The sequence below is a fragment of the Amblyomma mixtum genome, chromosome 2 (genome assembly GCF_055824585.1).
Source record: "Amblyomma mixtum isolate Tamu chromosome 2, ASM5582458v1, whole genome shotgun sequence".
NCBI lineage: Eukaryota > Metazoa > Arthropoda > Arachnida > Ixodida > Ixodidae > Amblyomma > Amblyomma mixtum.
The window spans coordinates 9556973-9582030 of NC_143013.1; the positions used below are offsets into that span (position 1 = coordinate 9556973).

Here is a 25058-nt window from a genome sequence, read left to right on the forward strand (position 1 = left end):
TTACAACTAAAAATGATAGCCTACCTTCAAATGATGACACATTTCAAAGGCTCTGCGCTATACGCAGGCGAGCTGAAAGGAAAGCTCTGCGCACAAAAAGCCTCGATGACCTACGTGCATGCCGACGGGCACAACGTCACATTCGACGCTATATGGATAAACTCAGTCGGCAAAAGTGGCGTGACTTTTGTTCTACGCTGGATGTGCGCCAACCAGTAACCAATATTTGGCGGATAGTTAGAGGTATGCGCACGCCACCTCAACAACTCCACCCCTTCGCTGCACTCTCCCTTCACGAACAAAAATCTATAAAAGAAGTCTCAGAAGAATACTGCAGGCTACTGTCGGCAGGGTCAGGGCATTCGACACTCTCCGCAAATGGTCAATCAGGCATCCCAAAGGCGGCAGTGCCAGCGTTAGACCTACCTTTCACAATGGAAGAACTATCCACAGCTATCGCGGAGACAAATAGACACACGTCTCCGGGTCATGATGAGGTGACCTATGAAGCCATTGCAAAGCTACCCCACACCTCCCGTCTTCGACTCCTGGAGTATTACAATTCTTCCTGGATGACTGGTGAGGTCCCCACGGAATGGAAGCTGGCGAAAATTGTGCCTGTTTTGAAACCCTGTAAGCAGCCAACAAGCTACGCATCATTCCGGCCCATTGCCCTACTGAGCTGCGTAGGTAAGTTCATGGAGCGCATGATCTGCAAACGCATAACTTGGTTCCTGGAAAGCCGAAATGAGTTCCCCCAAGAAATGAACGGGTTCCGTCAAAACAGGTCTGCGACTGACAATATCATCTCCCTCGTCTCATCAATTGAGGAGTACCTTCATGCTGGGTACATCCCGACAGCCGTTTTCCTAGACATCAAGGCCGCCTTTGACTCTGTCTTTCACCATGCAATTCTCGCCGCCTTTGCCAGTCTTGGCCTTGGAGGAAAGCTATACAAATGGATTGGGCATTATTTGAAAGAACGGCAAATTTTTATGACCACTCCAAACGGTCCAACACGCTTTCACGCAGTAGAGAGGGGCGTACCACAGGGAGCGGTGCTCAGCCCTCTCCTGTTCAATATTGCCCTTATACACATAAGAAGAAACCTTCCGCGAGGGGTCCGTATAACAATTTATGCTGATGATATCTGCATCTGGACCGCATCACGCTCGCGCTACATCACCCAGCAACGTCTACAGAGAGCGCTATTGCACATTTCGATGTACCTGGCTTCCAGAGGTCTTCGTCTCTCGCCAGAAAAGAGTGTTGCAATGGCGTTTACAAGAAAAACGATGACCCGATATCCGCTGCTCCTAGGCGGACGATCGCTACCATATGTACGATCTCAGCGATTCCTGGGTGTTGTAATCGACTATAATCTGTCATGGACACCTCAGATCAAAAAACTCCGCGAGAGGATCACTGCAGCATCGCAAGTGTTTAGGTTCATGGCGGGAACAAGGTGGGGTAGCAACTGCCGATCAATGCTTCTGCTTGAAAAAGCCTACGTTGAAGGAACCTTGCGCTACTGTCTACCAGTGTTTCAAAGATTATCTACATCAAGCAATAAGTCTCTCGTTGCCGCACGGAACAACTGCCTGCGAATATGCCTTGGCCTCCCAAAGGGTTCCTCTGCATCAGGAACAGTAGCGGAGTCAGGATGTCTCCCACTAGAGGTGATTGCCGCCCAGGAAACTATGCGTACCCATCTCCGCCATGTTCTTCAAGGGAAGAAGCACTTCCTGCACCGTGTCCACCTAACTCACAGCAACTCTAGCTTTGGCCAGGCAGTGCAGCTCCTGCCCATCCCTACTATTAATCAGCCACAGAAACTACTACCTCTGGCCTTTCCTCCATGGACACTCTCTCCTCTAAAGGTGAAGAAGTTTGTTCCAGGTGTGAATGCAAAGAGCCGCATGCCACAGGCAACTACTCTCGCCAACTTAAAGGAGGAATATAGGCAGCACACCCATATCTTCACCGATGGTTCAACTACTAAAGAAACATCTTCATGTGGCCTTTATGTGCCCTCAACAGGCCATGCCCTTTCTTACCGGCTACAGCGGAGGACATCCTCTACGACAGCTGAGCTTCACGGCATTAAGGAAGCTGTTTCGTACATCCTGCGCCGAACCGCCGACCGTTGGGTTATCTTCACCGATTCGAAAGCATCTCTCCAGATCCTGGCCAACCTGCTGAAGAAAACGAATCACCAGCCAGTTTCCCTGGACATCGGATATCTACATCATCTAGCTATTGCCGCAGGCCACTGCATAACATTTCAGTGGGTACCTGCTCACTGTGGCATTCAGGCTAATGAAAAAGCAGATGAAGCGGCCCGTAAGGGCCATTAATATCGGAGATACATTCGAACTTTTTTTACGAAATCTGATGCGTCCCAGGTGGCCAAAAGTTTTGCTTCCGAAGAAATGTATCGGCTTTGGAGTTTGCCGACATATCAGTACCAATTTCTTCACTCAATCGACCCACATCTTAGATCAAGACTCTCACCCAGAATTCCTCGACATCTGGAAACACTTTATCATCGACTTCGTCTTAATGCTGCATATACAAACGGCTTACGATACCGTTTTAGACAAATGGACAGTCCGCACTGTGACAACTGTGCCGCGATAGAAACTGTAGAGCATATCTTGCTTGAGTGCCCTGCATATGCTAACGAGCGTGCGCACTACGCACATTGCATGCAGAAGCTCTGCTCAGTGCCCCTTACAATGGACAAAGTTTTAGGTCCCTTAGCCTGCCTTAGGCAACAGAGACTTGCAATGACTTTTCTATTCACATATTTAAAAGACATTGGACATCTCGATAAGCTTTAAATTCACTTGCACGTCACCTTCATGCATTCTTCATGCAGTGAACTTCGTCAGCCCATTTGACGGACTATGCACTCCATCACTCCATAGGTTACATCAATTCTCGCCATTGCATCCTTAGTACCCATTTCATGGCCGCATTTTATCTTCGTTTTTTTTTTTACCTCTTCCACTCTGCTCTCCTTCTGTCTTTATCTCCCAAATTCCCCTCCCTACGCAGAGTAGCATGCCAGCGATTTTTAAACGCCGGCTAAATTCTCTGCTCTTCATTAAAGAGTCTCTCTCTCTCTCTCTCTCAACTTTACTCCCCCTTTACTCCTTTCTGTTTGGAGTGTAGGCAACGTTTTTTGTGCTGCGCCCGGTCCTGCGTGGTCGGTGTGGGAGATCACCATTACTTTCGTTTACATGAAGCCAACAGGAGCTAGTGGAGTAATTAAGACGTCTGGCTGGGCACGGTCCGTCCCACTCGGTGACTACGCGCTTACATGACCTAGATTTTGGCCAGTCAGGAAGTTGTCGCGCGCACTCGAAGGCTCAACAGCTTGAGTAGCAACAGTAGCTTCCGGCTTCTGCATTAGTTGTGTCCCGCAGAAACTCCTGTTCCCACGTGTAAAAATGATGAAGTGTCAGTCAACCCACCCCCTGAGTCGGGCTGACTTAGCCCGACTGGAAGGTCGCTTAACCAAATTGCTAGTTTACATGAGCCCGACTAACAAATTTCGGCCCGACAAGCCAACTCAAACCTACGTTGTTGAGTTCATATAAACGCCCGGGCCCCTAAGAGGGCCGGTCAGTCCTAGGGCAAGCGATTCTCAACTTGCCCACGGCACATCAATTCACGCGACCATGAAATAATTCCTGGAGCCTGCAGTTTCTGGGGTTCAATGCTCTCTCCGAATACCTCTTATTGTGCGCCGTGGATCCTCACCTAACCTGTGTGCGCATCATGTCTTTCTATACTTTTTCGCCTTTCATTCCACCATTCGCCAGTTTTCAGCTACGACATACCACAGCGCCGACAACGATAGCCACGCAGTGTATCGCAGGGTAAACCTCAAATATTACAGCTATGGATGTGAAAGTGATCATATTGGTTAGTGCGATATAGCAAGTCTACTCCGTTCACGTAAATATGTTCGAGCGTTGAAAAACAAGCAGTACAAGCGAATTCCTTCTGGGCACCGTGTTTATGGTAACACTCTCGAAAGCACCCGAGCGGCTGAGATGCTGCCGCGCTCCCACAGCGTGCTTCTCCGTAAAGCCCGCACAGTGGCGACCCGAAGACATGTCGGTCATTGTTCCCCGGCGCGCTGTCTCCGTGATTCGACACCGGGAAAGATCAGACGAAGAGAATCGCTGCCTCCTCTGCCGCTTCCGAGCGCGGTCATCGCCCTCCCAGGTGTTTCGCGTCGTCCTCCCGCGCCCTTTTGTGTTTCCCTGCAAGGCAACGCGTGTGCTCGACTCGACTGAGTTTGTTGAGCGGCGGTCGAAGGAAGGGGCAGAGGAGGAGGGAAGGATCTGCTGTGTCGCCATGGAGCGCGAGTGGCAACGACAAGCTTCGTTGGCTTTAGCGAAGCAGGCCACTTGTTGCTCGTGAACGGGAGATTCAGTGGAAATTTTGCCTAGAGGAGAAAACTGCGGGCATTCACGCGCTTTACATTATAAATGATTGCGCAGATTCGCGTGACTTCTGCTGGGGAAAGCACTGACATCGTGAGAGTAACGAGAAGGACACAGTTTGAGTGTTTTTATTTTCTTTGTTTTCGTTGGGCAAAATCGTGAGATTGAATTCCTAGGTAGGTAGCGCCCCAACATACTCTCAACCTGCTCGTCCGAGAAAGAAAACCACAAAATATAAAATTACCATCTGCGCACATACGGAACAACATACTCGAATATGCGCTGCTAACAGCAGTCGTTAGCTATACCGAGTCCATTACTTGTTCGCAGTGAATCCTATCCCCTACATCACTAATGCATCGGTAAACGACGCAGGGGCAGAAAATAATAGATGAGAAAATAATCGTTTCAAACCAAGGCCCCTGCCACATCTTCCTTTTTCGAATTTGCAGTGTGCAGTGTCAAGCCAGGCCGATAATTCGAGTAATTTTTTAATGTTGCGCTGTTCAGTGCAACCAAATAACTTTCGGATGTTCCGCAAATGTCGTTGTTGTTGTTGTTGTTGTTGTTGTTGTTGTTGTTGTTGTTGTTGTTGTTGTTGTTGTTGTTGTTGTTGTAGTAGTAGTAGTAGTAGTAGTAGTAGTAGTAGTAGTAGTAGTTTGATTTCATGGTTTTACTGGGCTTAGCGTCCCAAAGCAAATCAGCCTATGAGGAATGCCAGTAGTAGTGGTCGTAGTACTAGTGGCAGTACTGGTGGTGGTGGTAGTAGTAGTAGTAGTACTAGTAGTAGTAGTACTAGTAGTAGTAGTAGTCGTGGTGGTGGTGGTGGTGGTGGTGGTGGTGGTGGTGGTGGCGGCGGCGGCGGCGGCGGCGGCGGCGGTGGTGGTGGTGGTGGTGGTGGTGGTGGTGGTGGTGGTGGTGGTGGTGATGGTGGTGGTGGTGGTGGTGGTGGTGGTGGTGGTGGTTGTGATGGTAGTAGCAGTAGTAATAATATTAGTATCAGTTGTTTTTACTGTGGCTGTTGCTGCCACCTTCCATAGTCGTTGTTTGTCATTAAACATGAATGGCGTATACCTACTGCAGGATTTTGACAAGGATAGGATGGGGAAGACTATGCTCTGAAGGAACAGGTACTAGCCCATGTACTGCCTCCTTTTCTTTTTTTCCTTTCCTTTCCTTGCCAAATGGGGTGCTGAACATATCTCGTTGTTCCACGTGGTCGAACTTGGCGAATCGCTACATGACTGACTATAGACACACGCTCATAGAGACTGCGGCCTGCTTCGCTGGACCACAGTGTCCATTAAACAACTTCAAGTAGCAGCAGCGTGTAATTGTCAAACTTCTCCCTTCCGCTATATAACGTAGCTTGTATACCGTAGCCCTGCTTTGCCTTTCTCTTCCGTCTTCTGGGGCCACAAGAAGGGCAGTGACATATGCCGGGCAGTGACAGCGCAGCGCTTGCGTCACGGACCGCTTGCTCTCTTTCCATTCTGGTCGCTTCCAGGAAGAAAAGAGCAGCAGACCTCCGGGAAAGCTTGCAAGTCACGCGGAGCTCGGAGTCACTCAAGCGAGGCGCCGATTCAAAAATCGGCGCGCCCCGGTGGAATGCCACGCCATCCTGCCACCCCTGCTGCTCAGGCGTTGCGGCGGCACTACCGGAGGACAAGGGCACGCCGCTGCTCTCTGTGCAGCCTGATAATGCCCCTCCACGCTCGCACGCCGGCATACGAAAGCACGCACGCACAGTAACACGAAGCGGGGCCTTGGAGTTAGGTGCAGTGCAGTGGAAGGCAACGGTATGCCGCACGCATGCCAGATGGCGCCAGTTGATTTCGACAGCGGTTCGCTCAGGATAAGGGCTCAATTTGCGGCTGTTGCTGGCTGAACCTGAATGCCCCACAGAAGTGACAGAAGTGAACGGTCTTAAAGATAAATAACGATTTAAAATGAGGGGCGCCAGAGCGCTTAGGCCACTGAACGAAGCCCAAAGAGGAACTTCGGAAAGCCGTGCAAAAGAGAAATCTGTGCCGTGTTGCATACTAACCTTCTAACTATGCGGATGTTTGAAAGTTTCGCTGGGCTACGTCCCAACAAAGATTCTGTGCGCATGCTCCTGTAGTGTGACGCGAACATATAAGAAACTCGTATCAGATATCAGTAGGTTAAACCTTCTCAGAAAACACAACTTCGTAAAAAGCACCCATATAGACTTCAGAGAATGATCATGGCTCCTTATTAGATTGTAGTGATTGCAGTTCAGGTTTGAACAAAAGGGTTCTTTCCACTATACATGCATCTGGTCAAGGCGAACGTCTTCCCACGCGTGCCTCCAAATGCAGCATCAGTGCACGCAAATTTTCCCAGCATGGCCTAAAACCCGATCAGAGGGAAGGAGGGGGGAGAGGGTGAGGGCGGAGATCCTCACCAAGTACAAGGAAGCACAACGCCCGGCCATTCATCCTCTGGCTTGCGTAAGCGGCGGTCCGTCGTTGCCGTGTGGGCGGGCGAAGGATCTGTCGCAAGAGAGCCCATCCCGACGACTTCCTCCGCGCTGCCGTAGTAGGAAGGGGGGGGGGGGGGGGGGGGTGGGGGGATCCGCGAAAAGCCGCCGGGAAAAGCCGACGTCGTCGCGAGACATGACGAAAGGGCGCAGGTGCTCCACCGCTGGCCGCCTCGGATGCTTGTACCGCTGCCACGTGCTGTTGCCCCACAGCCGGCAGCTGCGGCCTGCCCGACGCAGTCATTTGCAACGGCCCCCGTGCGCGCGCTCTCTTCCTGTTCGCCCTTTAGTTTGCCCCGTCGGCTTCCTTGTTCTTGGCCTTCCTGGAGAAGCCCCCCCCTCCCCCCCCCCCCCCCCCCCCCTGACTACCTCTGCCCCTCCACCCTCGGCCCAGTTTCAGCCTCCGAGCTCTGAAAGGGCATCAAAATGCCCCCCCAATCTTAACCCCCTGCGGGGTCAGCTCTGGAACTCTGCCGGAGCCCTTGTCTTTCGCCGCTGACCCGGAGATGATGCCCCTCGTCTGCCCTTCCCCGAGTGTCGTTGCTGCAACCGTGGTCATCGCTCCACGGTGTGTGGAGCCGCGCTTCCCGAATTCTCAGGCTCGCGTGGCTGGCTTTTCTGGGAACCGGGGATGACGCTTCGCTCCGCTCCGCGGCCTTTGCGTAAGAGCGTGTGGTCCGACCCTTCGGTCGCTGAGAGGCTTTGCGGAAGGAAGCGTCGCCTCCTTGCGCAATCCCTTTGTAAAGAAGCTGAGGAAGGGAGCGTGTTTGATGGCGGAAGAAGAATGTGGTTTCAAGCAAACACACGCCACTGTTTTTATTTCTAAGCTGACGGGTGCAAGAATGACACACCAGCGTGTGCTTGCACCTGTTTTTCTGACGCTGGCTATTCGTTTTACTCGTTCATCAACAACAGAGAACAAGACCTCATAACATTATGCTAGCTACTTAAGGTACACACTGCACCGAGAAGATGCGCCAGAATGACGTAGATACGGGTAGTGCAACGGGTAGTGCAAAGATACAGTATACCGAGGCTGAGGCACTTCTTGCGATGGGGGATCTGGCAACCCCAAACAATTACCGAGGCGGCCTCAAAATAACGGGGCCAATGGGCATCCAGGGCTCTGGAGGAGAAAGAGAAATAAACTTTATCTTGTCACTCAGGTGCGAATTAATGCTGTTTATGCTGAAAGGTGTCATCAGGGAAAGGAATCAGTCATTTATGATCATTCGCAGTTGGGCAAGAACCTAGATATATATAGGGGATGGGTTTTAGTTTCCAACGTGAGTGCCGGTCTGTATTTCGGGGCGCATTGAATATACGAGAATGGTCGCAGGTGAAGGATACCGGGAATGGGGTCAGTGAGGAAATATGTCACATTTCACCTTTCAGTTCACGTGGGCCCCTGTCCACGGCAGCATGGTTAGAATTAAGCACACTGACGTGCTATGCATAGGAAGCATACCTAACCTAGCTAACAACCTTCCGACATGATGAGCTTTCATCACACGACACCCTCTTCAAAGAAAGTACATGAATTCTCACGAATACCAGTACACAGATGGTAATCGTAGGCACTTTTTCCGCCCTGGGTTGAGCATCTAGAAAACACTGATCACAACGTCACAACTAGGGGCCAAGGTCCTACACCCGAACTTCGGTATAACGACATGGTTTATAACGAAATAACTGTTATAACGAATGAATAGCGATCACCCTAGAAATCTCACATATAAATCTATGTATCCGATACCTCATTTTTGCAAAGTGAAATTTCTTTACAACCGGATATAAAGGACCTCCATGAAGCCCACAGGGCATTTTGCGCTTAGTTATGTACAATTGTAACGGTGCCTGACATTTCCGTAGTGATTCAATGTGGCAAATTGCAGTTGGTCCATTCTTGAACCTCCTCGCTGAAAAAGGCCTTTTACAAGCGGGCTCTATGTTTCTAGTTCCACGCGCAGTTTAGCTTTCATTTTCACGGCGTGGTCGTGTGCAGAACGAAGGGCAGTGCGTATGGTGTGCTTGTCGGTATCGAGGTCCGGCTGATTTCACAAGGTCAAGCGGCTTAAAACGATAACTTAACACAATTTACCGTTGACCACAAGGCAGCCATCATCAAAAACCTTGACGGGCGTACGCATTCTCCGCAAGAAATTCCTGTGATGCGAAGCGCTGTTGCCCGCATGCATGCGACTTTTGCAGTGAAGCCAACAAAACCAGGTACTAGTGAAGAAAGCTTCGCTGCGCGCCCTCTTTTAAAGCTGCTCGCATGGGATTCAGTATCAAGAAAACGCAGCTAAACTTTCCAAACAGGCCTCTCACTGACTTATACGGCATCGTTCCTCCAAGACCCGTCTCCCAGGCTCTGAAACCTAAGCGGGCTACGGAAGACACGGGCGCGTTGTCAAGGCTTACATATTCGGCTGGTGCAGGTATACTTGACCACGCGCCGAGCTCGCACTTTGGCGGCACACTAAATGCCGGCTTTGTTGTCCTCGTCATAGAAAGTGGCAGGGAAGCCCACTTCCACGCGACAGTTGCAACCAAGGTCGCGTGCCGCTATAACGAAGCAACGTCTATAACGAAGAAATCGCGGTGCCCCTTTCTATTTCGTTATAACGAGGTTAAACTTCATTAAAGCTACGAAAAAACCCCAATCATCCGCAGTGATAAAACATACTAGCATTCTAGCGTTGTAGTGGTGTAGACTGCCGCTGCTTCAGCCTACTTCATTGTGGCCGTGTTAAAACTTTTAATCGTGCCTAAACCAATATGAAATGTGGCGGAAAAAGCTTTTTCAACCCTACTGAAGCTTAGAACTCGATTTCAAATGAGCTTTCTGACTCGTATTTCGAGGACAGTTGAAGCTACTTGTGCATGTGTGCACTTAAGTCAGAAGAAAAGAGGTTGTCAAGAAACTAAGTGCCTGTCTGCGGGGAATATTTATTGGTACACTATATTTTTTGAATATTTATCATAAGTGCAGATGGAAGTTCCAGAGTTCAGATTTTAAACAGAACCTGCTGACAGTCCTAAGTAAAAATTAACGTAAACTGTCGGTCAACAAGTGCTTGCTGTTGAAATAATGGATTTCAATAATAAAGAAAAAATGACAGATGCTGGAACATAGATTACGACTTGTTGAAATGTGACGCAGCGAACCTCCTTTAAAAGAAAGGAATGAAGAAAAGTGAGGGGGGTGGGGTGATGTAAGAGTGACACCATGGGCAAGAGAATGGCGTGAGCGAGCCCTGGTTGCTCTTCAGTTCTCGTTCTTCGTCACGGAGCTCTACCTCCACGAAAATGAAACAGCCCGCGCTGTGCCAGCGATGCCGAAATCTCCGCACCAAGTGGCCCCGCAGAAACCCCTCTTACGTGGCTAGCGCTAGAGGGCGCGGCTCTCGCTACAGGAGCGGGGCGCGTGTTTCTGCCGTGCCGGGTTGGCATCACCGCTCGGCAAGGATTGCGCAATCCACTAGGCGGCACGAAAAGCAAGACAGGCCACCCATTTCTCTGCTTAACCCCCTCCCCTTTCTCGCCCGCTAGCCTACTATATACTCATGTGAAAGAGAAAAGGAACCCTAAGCGCGCCTTCCGGACGCTAACGCGCAACATCGCTTCCCACAGAAGGTTGTTGGGCAACACACACACACACACACACACACACACACACACACACACACACACACACACACACACACAAACGCGTGCTTGCACACACACGGGAGTGCGTTTCCTACGACGCGGCTCTGGCCTGAACAACCCGAGAATCTTGAACGTAGAAGGAGAGAGAAAGAGAGATTGACGCCGTATATGAACCGCCACCCGCTGCGCTTCAAAGTCCAGCTGCTGTTGCTTCCTTCCTTGTTTTCCTTCGTGTTTTCTTCCGTTGCCCTCTCCTCCAGCGACGACAACGACGACAGTTTGCATGTCTTCCTTCCTCATTGGAAATTTCGAAAGCAAGACGGGATCCAGCTTCCACTCGTCTCTCCACCACCTCGCATGCATGGAACGGCGCTCCAGAGCCGGCGGTGGCCGTTGTGTAGGAAGTTGTTGCAACGCAGCGCACGCGAGGAAGATGGGACGGGCAAAGGGACCGGCGCCGCTTCCTAACTGGCTGCGGACGTAAAACAAAGGAATCTTTCTCTGAAAAAAAAAGAAGAAGAGAAATAAAACGGGTTCAGGAGGGAAGCCGGCACTGAAGCCCTGCTGGCTGGAGATCGTAAACTACAGCTCGCGGCGCCTTCCCTTCTGATATCCCCCCTCTTCCACCGCAGTCTCCAGCTGACTGCGGTCTCTACCACAGCGCCAGTCATGAGCGCCAGTGGTGACGGCGGCATAGGAACCCCGCGATACATAGGCCCTGCATCGCAGGCTCTTCCCGCGCGCCACACAGCGGCGTAGCGAGCGAGAGGCCTGTTTTGAAAAGTTCCCCGAATATAACCGTAAATTACTTTGCTCCCTCGTGTAGGCCAGCTTGCACTCTCCGCGAGCCATCCTAAAGCGCCCTTCCAGCCCTCCCCCCTTCCCTGCCATCCTCTGACTTGTTTCTCTTGCGCGCAGCGGTATCGGCTTTATAAAACCGGGCGGGACCCACAAGCGGGCAGTGGGGGGAGGGGAGGAAAGAAAGTTATTGTTGGTCCATTTTCGGGGCCCAGCGCGAGCGGCGTGTGTACACCCTTGGCGCTTCTTGGCTCGCCACATGACGTAAGGGGTTCGGAATACGCGGAGAAGTAGGATGGAGTGCCGGGCCGTTGAAAAGGAACTTGCGTTCCCGGTTTCCCCCGCCGTCTTTTGCCTCTGTCATTACGGGCCTCCGCGCGCCTGGTGCCTGGACACAAGAGGCATTGCGCAAAGTAAAAGGAACTGGTTGTGATCCACACGTTGCGCGGACTAGTTGTATTGTACCTCTCTCCACCCCCCCCCCCCCTCCCCCCTCGCGTTTTTTTTTTGTACGTTCTCTATAGTTCTGCTCCGATGCTTGGCTGTGGAGGTGGGTTTAGTGTGTAATACGCGTTCGTCCTTATTTCAAGTTATGCAATAAGGAAAGAAATATGTGAAAAGCGATGCTCCTGCTGCGTGTGCAACAACGCTGATGCATTGGAGAAGATAGCAGTGAATAAAAAAGTGCGAAATGCTCAAAAAGAATCATAGCCTATTTTGGATTCGTGGCGCTCCGTTCGAATTTATGGTTCTTTTAAGCACGAAGTGCTTTTAGCTCCCATTCTAGGCAAATTTAGGCGAACGTCGTCCGGAAACCGCGGCGAAAAAGAGGTCGAACATGAAGACTAACTTATCCGAAAACTTCCGAGCTTTTCCATCAGAATGGTAGACAGCAAAGAAAAAAAGAATAATTCAGGCCCGAGTGGTGTTCGAACCAGAGCGGTCAGTGTACCTTCGTCTTTTGGTGCCTTAATTCATGGCGCCTCCAAACGTTTTGGTGAGAGTAGTAGCGGTGGTTTATTAAAGCTCAACACGAAAAGGCAGGAAAATGTGCTGCTAGCCGCGGCAATTGCTATCTAATATGCTAAGCCCCCGAGCTGCGGCCCGAGGAAATAAAAGGGACAAAGAGGGGATGTAGAGGAGTACAGCTATCATCTCGCTGTCTCTATTAATTCCGCTAGCCGCCGCTCGGGTACGGAGGCCAGATTGTAGATTTGTTAAAAAAAAAAAAAAGTTAAGTAAAGCGACGAGGGTGACGAGGAAAACAAATAAATAGATATAAACTAAAAATCAATTTCAAATGTAAATAAACATAATAGAAGGTGCACACAAATAGCCATAAATTGTTGCCAACGTCTCAACAGTTTGAGAAAGTGATTAACGTGACCCACCTGTACACACGTTCGACACTTCCACTGGTTCGGTTGATCCTTGTAATAGGGCGGATGCATATGCATTGCTAGGGAGACTTTTGTGCTTGGGTGATGTCTTAGCGTTTTAGTGATCTCTTACGCCATAGCTGCTGAAAATCATCATCCGCCTCATCTTTCAACCGTTCGTTATGCTCTTTCAACTGCTTGGAGGCAGCAGTGGTGCTTCAGCGTCTGTGCAATTGTGCGAGTCGTGTCAAGAGACAGATAGAATATGCTACCAGTATCAGCTTTATGTATAGCATCACAAGAAGGTGAGAAGGCGACCAACCCTTACAAAAATGACTTTAGACAGTCTAAAGAATGTCCGTTGACTTCAGTCTATAAAGTCTATAGGCTGTCGCTAGACTATTCCTAGAGAAAAGTCTATAGACAATACAAATCCTATAGACAGTCTATAGACAACCTATAGATTTATGGCCATGCACTTTTAGTGGACTTTTGTTATAGGATGTCTATAGACAATGAATAGGAAAAAATAAATAACTATAGGAAAGCAATAGTGTCTATAAGAGGTCTATAGATTTTCTATAGACAATTTTCATAAGGAAAGGCATCGCCAAGGCCGTTGAAAAGAGGGCGAGCGCTGTGGAGCGTCAAACAGCGAAAGCAGAGAGCAACGTTGAGTGCGCTGTCAATCGCGAAAATCTGAAGCGGCTGAACGCGACAGCACGTAAAACACCAAAAGCGGCTTATGGCTCGAGGTTGCTCAAGCCATGAGAGCAGCCATGGAGACCACGGGCGCGCTGCATGCCAGGACAGAAGCGACTTCTGCAATCAAGGGCCCTGGCCTATACTACTGCCGCCATCTGAGACGTTCTAAAATATGACACCCCTTTCCTGCAATGCATTTCATGCCTACGCCTCCTCCCGACGATGGCACAGGATAGAAAATTTGTTTTTGCAAAGTAATATATGCCAGCCGTTGAGTGGGTAAGTTTTTGGTGAAGCTGTCTCTCTACATCTACGTCGCCATTAGTGATAATCGGAGCTGTATTTTGAAAAACTGGAGTGATTTGCAAGCTCTTGGTGTTGAAGTCAATGATCCACTTCACCATCGTCTTCTTGGGATAGACCAATGGGGTTGAATCCAACGGAAATAATTCGGCTAAGTATTTGGAGTACACTCGCAACCTCACTTAAGGGTTCGCAGCATGCACATGAAGCTCAAGTAATGAAGTGTCTGAGTGTGGTATGGGTGTTAAGCTGAAATGCAGGAAGAGTTTGTCTTGCAGCAGTGACATCGACGAGAACTTTGGCGTTCTTTGCAGTAAAAAAAGAGAGATCAAACTTCCGCTCCAAAGCAAGGCGCAAATTTGGGCGAATTGGTAGGTATTCATCACAGCTCAACAAGAACGGGACATGAGGCAGCACGGGACAGCGCGACACGGGACAGCGCTTGTTTGTGTCACTCCTTCGTCTCGTGCCCCGTTCTTGTTGCGCTGTGAGCAAAATCATGAATTCCTCTCAAAAACTGCCAGAGCCGCCGTACATCTCTGTCTGTGATCCAACAGGGAAAAAAATGGCTGGCGGTTCAGCATTGCCGAGCATGAAATATTGAGCGAAATCACAGTTTTCTGCAGGCGGACACCACTGCCACGTACAGGTGCGGACAGAAGTAAACGGAGCACACAACTGTCTTCGAATGTTTTTCACGCGTCACCTAATTGAAATTTCCAGCAGTGGTGCGCGCATGCTGGTAGCGGAGGTTGGTGGGCTTTCTTGTAGACAGACAACGTTTCTTCATTGCCGATGGAGAAAGCGTGATTGCACTTCGAACGCAATAGCGTGCTCCGCTTACTTATGGCCGCGCCTGTACCTGAAAGCGCGATGGAGGTTTTCACTGGCCCAGGGAGCCAGTTATGCTCTTCTTCAACGTTTTCATCGTCAATGGCAATTTGCCCAATGCGCGCCGGCGGCCTATGCTCCCGTGCCGCGTTTCTGAAAGAACGCTAACGCGTATTGCTCAACTGCCGGGTTTCTGCTACAACGTTGTCGACGCCAACGCATGCAGCGTCGCTACCACCACGCAGCTCGAAGAGCGATGAATAGTTTGATAGCATTATTATAGTTGACGAAGAAGACGATGTGCAGTGCACAGCTTACCACTATACCTTGGCCAATCCCCCCACGTGGGTATGTGCCATTATAAAGAGGTGAAGAAGAAGAAGAAGCTTATGTATACCACTATACCTTGGCCAATCCCCCCACGTGGGTATGTGCCATTATAGAGAGGTGAAGAAGAAGAAGAAGAAGAAGAAGAAGAAGAAGAAGAAGAAGAAGAAGAAGAAGAAGAAGAAGAAGAAGAAGAAGAAGAAGAAGAAGAAGAAGAAGAAGAAGAAGAAGAAGCGCGAGACTGTGTTGCAGTTTAACATGAGGCGTGATCGTCTGCCACTATATTTCACGCCACATTCTGTAAGATTTCTCACTGCAATGCCATTTGTCGATGAACCCTTAGATATGCTAATTTTAATTGGATTACACAGCCTGTGGAAAACACGCATGATGTACCGACATTTTGGATGTGTTGTTTTTTCTAAAGACCGTTTCTGTAGAATGATTGTACAACTAACAGAATTGTATGCCCAGACCGAGTATGAACCGGAGTGGTACTCAGTCTTAGTGTTGTGTTATTCATTGTATTTTTTCAAGTTCTTTGTTGTGTCGTGGCATGATGTATGAGATATGTGTTCCGCATTGACTCTTTTCTCGTGCTTATTACTGGCATTCGTCCTTTTCGGGACTAAGTGCAAAGGGTGTAACTGTTGATCCCCTTGGAAAGCGGTGCAGCAGTTAGTCCCCGGGAGCAGACGTTCAATGAAAAAGCACACACGACGCGCGATTCCCAGCGTAATTTAGAGCGGGGTTCCAACAGAGCTTGGCACTTATAACAACGGCCGCCGCGGTGGCTCAGCGGTTATGGTGCTCGGCTGCTGACCCGAAAGACGCGGGTTCGATCCCGGCCGCGGCGGCTGGAATTTCTTTGGAGGAGAAACTCTAGAGGCCCGTGTACTGTGCGATGTCAGTGCACGTTAAAGAACCCCAGGTGGTCGAAATTTCCGGAGCCCTTCACTACGGCGTCTCTCTGCCGAGGTCTCAAGGACCACAAGAAGCGGACTCATCTCCGCCTCTATCTTGAGAACCTTGAGTTCCTCGTCGCCGTGGTTGCCCTTCAGGAACCCGGCGCCGGTGCCAAACTAACAAACTACACTACATTTCAACACAACCCGCAGACATGTATACTTGTTCACAAGCGATACACTGCGCAGGAGGTCACACTTCCCACAACACCGTCTTTCCCATACACGATGGTTTCAGTGCTGCCCCTAAAGCGGTCTGACCCACCTGTACACATTCTAAATATTTACTGCCCACCGAAACTTAACAACGTCACGTTCAATGAAATTTTCACTCAAGCTATGCAGGTGGCGGGTAGGGATCCCCTCCTAATCGTCGGCGATTTCAACGCCCCGAGCAGGCTATGGGGATACCCCCGGGAGGACAGGCGTGGGAGGAAGCTTGCGGAACTTCTTTCCACACTTGGACTCACCCTGCACACTGACCCCGCCAACCCAACACGTGTCGGCAATTCCATTCAACGAGATACTTGCCCGGACCTCACATTTACACGCAACATACGACATGCCGACTGGCTGAATACAGAGGACACTCTAGGTAGTGATCACTGTATAATCAACACAACCATTTACATGCGTCCCCTGAAACGCCCACTAAAACAAGCTCGTATCCCTGACTGGACGACTTTCCGCACCTCTCTACCTATTGTAGACCCCCTCCAGTCGGGATACGACGCCTGGTCCAGATCGCTCACTTCTACACTCACACAACACGAACAGCAGATACAGCTTACAGAAACACAAACAGACGTGGACAACCACCTTCTCCACCTTTGGGAGGCCCGTCGCAGCCTCACGAAGCGATGGAAGAAACAGAAACATAACAGACGCCTAAAGAACCGCATCCTCGAACTCACACAACAGGCAGCGGAATATGCTACTCAGCTAGCCGACACTAACTGGGTGGACCGGTGCAACGCGGCTGCTCGCCAGATGTCTGGCCGCAACACGTGGCGCCTGTTCCGCGCTCTCATCGATCCAATACAAACACGCACAGAAACCCAACGCCAATTACATAGGGCCTTGCACAACTTTACAGGAACGACAAAACAACTAGCGCACACGCTCAGGGATCGCTACCTGTGCACCACTAAGGACCCCCGGCAGGCGGCGTACTCGTATGCAGGCGAAGAGAACACGGAGCTGGACAAGCCGTTCCAGCTCCACGACCTCCGGGCGGCCTTGAGCAAAATGAAGCGGGGCACTGCACCCGGGCGCGACAAGGTTACGGTCAAGCTCTTGGCCAACCTTCCCGACGCAGCCTACGCCGCGCTCCTCAAATACATCAATAGCATTTGGGACGGAGAGACTCCTCTCCCTCTCGATTGGAAATCGGCTCTCGTGACCTTTATTCCGAAAGCCGGCAAACCTATTGATGTGGAGAACCTTCGCCCCATCTCCCTCACGTCTTGTGTCGGCAAGCTGATGGAGACGATGGTGCGCGACAGACTCTCCGATTTTCTCGAAACACAGCACACTTTCGCGGACACCATGTTCGGTTTTCGCCCTCACAAGTCTGCACAGGATATACTTCTGCAGCTTCACCACGACATCTTAGATCCTGTCGAATGTCCCCACAACGACAAGGTGGTCCTGGCCTTGGATCTTAAAGGCGCATTCGACAACGTCAAACACGAAGTAATCCTGGACCACCTCAGTAACACCAACTGTGGCCACAAAACATTCAACTACATAAAACAATTTCTTACAGACCGTCAAGCCTACATACGCATACAAGATGCGGAACACGGGCCATACACCATCGGCTCGAGGGGAACACCTCAAGGCGCGGTCCTGTCTCCCCTCCTCTTCAATTTGGCAATGCTTCATCTTCCCTCCAAATTGTCCTCTTTGCCCGGGATACATCACGCTCTTTATGCGGATGACATTACAATCTGGGCCACGCAAGGTAACCTGGGCCACATGGAATCCTGCCTGCAAGCAGCGGCGACCCTAGTCGACGACTACGCGGCCTACTGCGGACTCCAGTGCGCCCCGTCTAAATCAGAATTTGTGCACATACGTCCCTCCCCTCGGGACACAACTCCGCTTTGCATCAGTCTCCCCTCGGGACCGATCCGGGAGTCCAAGGAGATCCGCGTCCTTGGTCTCTTCATACACCACCAACGCAGAGTCGACACCACCCTAGCCAAACTTCGCACGGTGGGAGACCAGGTGGGCCGCATGGTCCGCCGGGTCTCCAACAAGCGGGGCGGATTACGAAGCAAGGATGCACTGCGGCTTGCCCATGCTTTCGTAACGAGTAGAATCCTCTACTCAACCCCCTACTTGCACCTGCGCAAACATGATGATGACCAACTGGAGGTCATCCACCGGAAAGTCATCAAGCGGGCTCTCGACCTCCCGGTCACCACGTCCAACCAGCGACTTCTGGCCTTAGGCGTGGTGAACACATTTCGGGAGCTTCGAGAGGCCCACTTAGTCAACCAATACACGCGTCTTGCACAGACCACGTCCGGTCGCCGCCTCTTGGACCGGCTACACATCAAACATGACTACCATATTGAGGAAAGGGAGAGAGTGCCAGCACCCTGGAGACGCGCCCTCCGGGTCCGACCCCTTCCCCGCAACATGTCCAGAGAAGACCATAGCGGTCGTCGCCAGGCGCGCGCGGAAGCGTTGGCGCGATACTATGGTAACCAACAACATGTGTATTACGTGGACGTTGCCGGCCCACACCACGGGGCGTGGTACACGGCCGCAGTCGTACACAACACAAACACAGTCAACGGGCTCACTTTCAAAGCCTACAGCGCAACACACGCGGAGGAGATTGCCATTGCTCTTGCTCTCACTACTCCCAAGTCGAAACACATCATCACCGACTCGCGAGGGGCCTGTCGGAACTACGAGTTGGGCTGGGCTCCCCCGCTTGCCTGGCGCATACTGGAATATAGCTGTCGATCTGAAGATCCAACTCCACGCAACCTGATTTGGGCCCCCGGTCACCAGGGACTCCAGGGAAACGAACAGGCCGATCAGGCCGCCCGCGCACTCTCTCCCCGGGCTATCTCCCTGTCCTTGGAAGGGTACTCCCAATCAGACAATCTGGCCATTACATTCAAACAAATCACCGATTACTACAAGGAGGAGCACCGGCGCTACCCGGCCCCTTGTAAGGGTCTGGATCGCGCTGACGAGCGCCTCCTCATCAAAATTCTTACCAACACTGTACTGTGCCCGGCGGTGCTTAAACATTTCAATCCATCCTTTGATGGCGCGTGCCAGTTCTGTGGGGAGGTGGCTGACACCTTCCACATGGTTTGGGCGTGTCAGTCAAACCCATCTATCCCCCCCAACCCCAACCCCACCAGAGAGGACTGGGAGGCGGCCCTGCTCGGCTGTCAGGACCTAAAGACCCAAAAGGCCTTGGTTCACCGGACGCGGGCGGCGTTGCTTGCCAATGGGGCCCCGGAATAGGGGCTCCACCTAGTATTGTTAGGGGAAAGGGCCAATAGGGCCTACCCCAATCACCTCTCTGTAAATATTTATTGCATTATAAATGTTTTTCACCACCACCACCACCACCTCAGTCGCTTTGGGACGTTAAACCCCATAAACCTAAACCATAAACCTAAACCTAAACTTATAACAACGGTAAAGGAAACAGAAATAAACACACATGAAAACACCAGGATTCGAACCGACAACATTTGGATTAGGAGCAGTACGCGGATATGACTAGGCCACCACAGCAGACGATGCGAGGTAGGAAATAAAAGCTTTATATGCGAAACACACACATTGCCTGCCTTTATCACTGGCATTGTTGTCAAAGGTATTGCTGCTTAGAGCACAGAATTGGGATTTTGTTGTCATATGCTTTTGCAACAAGCTGTGTTAAGCTCTAATGCGCACGCACAGCGGTCTAAATCGCATTTTGACAAAAAAAGAAGTGCTGAACTCTGTGTACATTACGACCGGTACATCACGCAACCATAACAGTTTTGTTTTCGTTTCTTTTTTGCATAAAAGGTGGACTTATTTCTGGCAATTGGCAGCTGCACATTACAGCCTATTGAAAATAAATATAGCAGGCGATGGTTCACTTCGTTTTTTGTTACTGGCGGACAGCGATGACAGGGAATTGACTGCTTGCCACTCACCGATTCGCTAAGTGCCGCCGATACTTACACAGCATCACATAAGCTGGTAAACAAATGGCAACGATATGAAACTACGTGTACTTGCTCAACCCTAACCTTTACAACCCCTATTCGACACGCATTGAAACTCGTAGTATTTGTTTTTGCGGTTGCACAGCTGCCGGCCGTTTCGGTTGCGCGAAGCCTTTTTCTCACGCAAAAGAGTCTATCCGCTTGTCGCGGGCAGCGGCGGAGAATGATATGCGCAGGAGAATGAGAATTAACATTCGACATGCATGAATGGAGTTGGTTTGCCAGAGCAAGTGGCGTGCAGTAACCCTTGCGGCCCAGCTGTCGAGAGTTGGGCCGCTCCGTGGTCTCTCGTTCTTATCCATGGTGGGAATGCCGGCTGAGGGCCTGCCGGCTGGGCATGACATCACGGCGTGACGTCCGCGAGTTCGGCCGTGGTATGAGACCTTCTTTATAGTCCGCGTCGCTCGAGCGATGCGGGCGTGACCTACTCATCTCATCCTGCGACGAACACACGAGCACAAAAGTCCCCGCGAGGGTCGTCGTGCAGCAGCGACACACAGCTGACCTCGCTTCGTTCTGACGGCTGGAATTGAGCAGGGTAAAAAAAAATTTATCGCTCAGCTGAAAACAAGCGTATGTCAAACGCGCGGGGAGGGACGGGACGGGGGGAGGGGGGGAAGGGGTGCAAGAACAGCGCCGAAGTGACAGCGAGCTAAAAGAAAAAGAATTAAACAATCTCCCCGACTCCTCCGTCACCCCAAATGAGTCCAGCCCGGCGAGCAACACCAGCGCGGCTCCGACGACGCCGGTTCTTTCCGTTTCGTCACGCGCATATTTCACTCAAGCGGGCATCAACGGGGCTGGCGAGCCGGAAGAATGTGCCACCCGAGACCCTCGCGAAGCGGTGTCGCACCGCAGGACAGCAAACGAGCCAACGACAACAACCGGGTAGCCCGGGCGGGACGGGGTAAGCGTTGCGAAAAAGGGGAGCACCATTTGCACCCAGCTGCGGCTGCTTTCGCCGACCGCGAGACGCCCAGATGCCGTATGCACGCTAGCGTTGGAGAAAACCCAGAGATGGCAGCACTTGCCGAGCGATCGCGGAGAGGGTTGCGCTGTTCATCGCCGAAACGTCCGCTCCTTCGGTAATGCAAGCTCTCCTCTCCACTGCGGTGCGCGGCCGAACGATTCTGTTACGTACGCCGAAAAAACTGTTTTATATCAGCCAGAGTGGTTTGCTGTTATTTATTTTCTGGCATTTAAATAGATAGAGATCTTGAAGGAACACTGTGTGTAACTGAATGGAATTTTAGTTTTTTAGTAAAAATCGATTATGTGGCTCGGTGTGGCTCTGTTCATGTGTTTGCATTAAAATACGTTATTGCGTGGGAAGTTAATTTCAAAATAAAGATTTTTCTGTCACTAGGTTCAAACTACGGACGTCAATAACGAAAAGCTCTCCGTGATGTTCCGTCTGGGAGTAGATGGCAATGTTTCCTACAGGCACAGATTAGTGAGAATAAACTTAGTCTTAGATCAGTGAGATTAGTGAGAATAAACTTAGGGACAGCCAGCCTTCGTCGTATCGGTAGTGCTGCCTTTCTCTACCCAGATTAAGTCGGGTTAGGTTAGGTTAGGTAAGGTAAGGTAAGGTAAGGTTAGGTTAGGCTAGGCTAGGCTAGGTTAGGCTAGGTTAGGCTAGGTTAGGCTAGGTTAGGCTAGGTTAGGCTAGGTAAGGTAAGGTATGGTAAGGTAAGGTAAGGTAAGGTAAGGTAAGGTTAGAATAGGTTAGGTAAGGTATGGTGAGGTAAGGTAAGGTTAGGTTAGAATAGGTTAGGTTAGGTAAGGTAAGGTTAGGTTAGGTTAGGTTAGGTTAGGTTAGGTTAGGTTAGGTTAGGTAAGGTAAGGTAAGGTAAGGCTAGGTTAGGTTAGGTTAGGTTAGGTTAGGTTCGGTTAGGTTGCTAAGTGAATGCTAAATAAACTATTATTATTATTTGTCATTAGAAGCTATATAGGCTATAACTTCAATCTGACGCGGGGCGAGTGAGATTTTCCCATGCGGCATTGGCCGACCGCCGAGCAATGGCCAAATGCGGTTCCTTGGCCGGCAAGCAACCTGACCGACCACTCGTGCTCGCTCCAGGGACAGCGCACGGTCGGCCACGCACCAGGCAGAGTGCAAGCCCGGCCCAAGCGTGTGCTCCGGACTGGATGCTGACGACGGCGACGTCGGAAGGTAGGTGCGACCCGCCTGAGATGCCAGCCGGGCTCAACTAACAGGTGTTCACAAAATTAAGTAACTGATTATTTATAATGCTTTGCAATCGCTTCAAGAAAACTTCATTTCGGGCAGCACTAAAGCCGTGCTCATGAAATTCATACATTTACTCGACACACTAGCTGTGCCTTAAGACCTTCGTGCGCTAAATACGATACGCTTGCGGTAGGCAGCGTGAGTACTACCGGTAGATCTGTTGCTGACGGAGCTCTCGTCTTGCAACGGCGGATGCTGTTGTCGCGACGCACGGCTATTTTTGTTTCTACCTTTCTGACCGCAGCTTGCTCATTGCAGTGTGAATGGACCGCAAGAAATTGGCCAAGTGAGTTTGTGCACCATAAGTGAGCCTAACAAAACAGCGAGAAAGCTAACCAGTTTTTCAATATAATGGGCTCAGTTACGCGGGAATTAACTGAAGGAGCACCCGTTTCAAGCAAAAGTCATGCCACTAATATTGTTTGCACTAATGGATACCGCGAATTTTTCCCGTTCATGGATGAACAATCTCAGTTAATTGGCAAAGTCACAAATGTGTGCGCTGTACACGTCGGCCCGAAGTCGATGAATGGCCGATCTGATACCAAGGTGAATCCTAATGCTCGGTGTAGAGGCGGCTGAGCTGAGTAATTTTAGACTGTCAAACTGCTCGCCCTAATCTTGGCCGACCACAGTTTTGCCGCTTGGAAGCAGCAGTGATTGCGTGCCTGGGCAACAATGCAAGGAATACGACCTTTCCTTACATTTTTTTTTTTTGCGAAAGCAACACTACGTTAGTCGCTGAGCCATTTCGTGGAGCTCTGGAAAGGCCAAGCTGCGCATGCGCGAGGAGCGGGTGACGTCATTCTCCGAGGAGCGGGTGACGCCGATCGACCCCCCCCCCCCCCCCCCCCTCTCTCTCTATATATTCCTCTCCTCAAATAAAATTTTCATTTTCTTCAATACGGCCCCTCTTTTTCTTTTTCACTCCCACTTCCACCCTTCCTCTAAAGTGCGGTTCGGGTGTCCACCGAGATGACAGAGAATTACTGCGCCAATTCCTTCCCTCAGAAAGCGTTGCATTCAAAGTGCAAGGCATCGCGTCGAACGGGTGGCGGCGTTCCGTGGACTCCCTGGCAGCACTACAACACGCTGTCGCGTTCCACTCCTAAAGGCGAAGCTTTAGCGTCATTCATTAGCAGTTAATTAGCATTTAGTCATTAATCCATAATTAACCATTAATTAATAATCTGTCATTACTTAAAAATCAGTCATTATTACGTGTGATGTCATCCAGTGGTGGCGTCAGCAGTGCCACAGAGGCAGTCAAAGTGGTGCGGAAAACGCTTCCCCCTCTACGCACTTTAGACAGTCAAAGTGCCCCAGAATTTTTTTTTTTCTTCCAACAAGGTCTGGCACAGCGAACTCAACGGGCGGCAGTGGCCAGCGGAGCCCTGGACTGAGGGCAACCGACCACTTATTAGAGGCGGACGACTTCGGCAGAGAAGGCTCCTGGGGGTAGAACCAAGACGTCTCTGAAGATGCCCCCAAACCGCAGGAAAAACCATTAGTGAAAATAAAGTTTTCCCTTCCTTCCTTCTTGCAGCGGGCTGGCCATAACTCCCTGCCTTTTGCAAAGCGGTTACGGAAACCGTTCCTCAAACGGCCGATTCGTGGCCGAGTTTGCTAGGCGCCCACGTTTGACGTCACTACAAGGAGGGAGCGGGGGTCATCCCGTCACCAGAGTGTGAAAAACTCCTCAGACAGGCCTTCTGCTGAAATGGTCACACAGTCATTAGCTTGGTAATCTGCACTGGGTGCAAGCGCACGGGTTCTGGAAGGAAAACGAAGCAAGCGCGTTTGGCACAGAGCCTTTAAGCCAGTTTCGAAACGGCGGTAGCGCTGAAAGCAGCGCTTGGAGAAAAGGCCGGGCATTACAATTTGCACAATCTAGTTCTTGAACTTTCCTCGCTAATAAAAAGGGGGGGGGGGGGGGGGGGGGCAGTACAGTATTCCCACGGAAAATTTTTCGTTTGGGTCGGAAGATAGGAGGGTAGGGGAGGTTATGAACGAAGGAAATAATGGTGCTTTCAGCTACTCGATAGAAGTTCCACGGAATTATTCTACCCGCCGCGGTGTCTCAGTGGTTACGGCGCTCGGCTGCTGGCCCGAAAGACGCGGGTTCGATCCCGGCCGCGGCGGCCGAATTTCGATGTAGGCGAAATTCTAGAGGCCCATGTACTGTGCGATGTCAGTGCACGTTAAAGAACCCCAGGTGGTATAAATTTCCGGAGCCCTTCACTACGGCGTCCCTCATAGTCTGAGTTGCTTTGAGGCGTTAAACCCCAACAAACCAAACCATCTAGGGGTAACGATGGCAGGAAGGCACAAGTGAAAGCTTGAGTTGGCAGCTGGATTTCTGACGCAGAACGGTGGTACATTCTTGTTGGTCGTGCTTAATAGCCGATGCTACGACGCACTGGGCGCACTTTCACTTTGCCAGCAGCAGTGGAAAGCGTAAAGCAATGACAGTAGATCCTCCAGTCATTCAATGCTTAAAGGAATTTGATACCGCGAAGGATGCTTCCAAGACCGCTTGAATAACCCTCCAACATATCGTAATGCCGCGCACGCATACGGCTCAGGCACCAAGGGGAAAATTCTCAAAGATTCTATCGCGTAA

At 50.7% G+C, this 25058-nt stretch overlaps 1 long non-coding RNA gene across 2 annotated transcripts in view; it reads left to right on the plus strand.

Annotated features, from left to right (window-relative positions):
• The window catches only part of LOC149358355 (uncharacterized), a 160850-nt gene extending 136946 nt beyond the window's left edge, over positions 1-23904 (plus strand). Inside the window, exons 1-3 of one of the 2 annotated variants that reach the window (XR_016288231.1) lie at positions 20856-21088; positions 22265-22357; positions 23786-23904. This is a non-coding gene — a long non-coding RNA (uncharacterized LOC149358355). Of the gene's footprint in view, positions 1-20855; positions 21089-22264; positions 22358-23785 lie in introns of those variants that run through there. The other variant, XR_016288232.1, reaches the window with a different exon arrangement.
• Positions 23905-25058: the final 1154 nt, after the last annotated feature.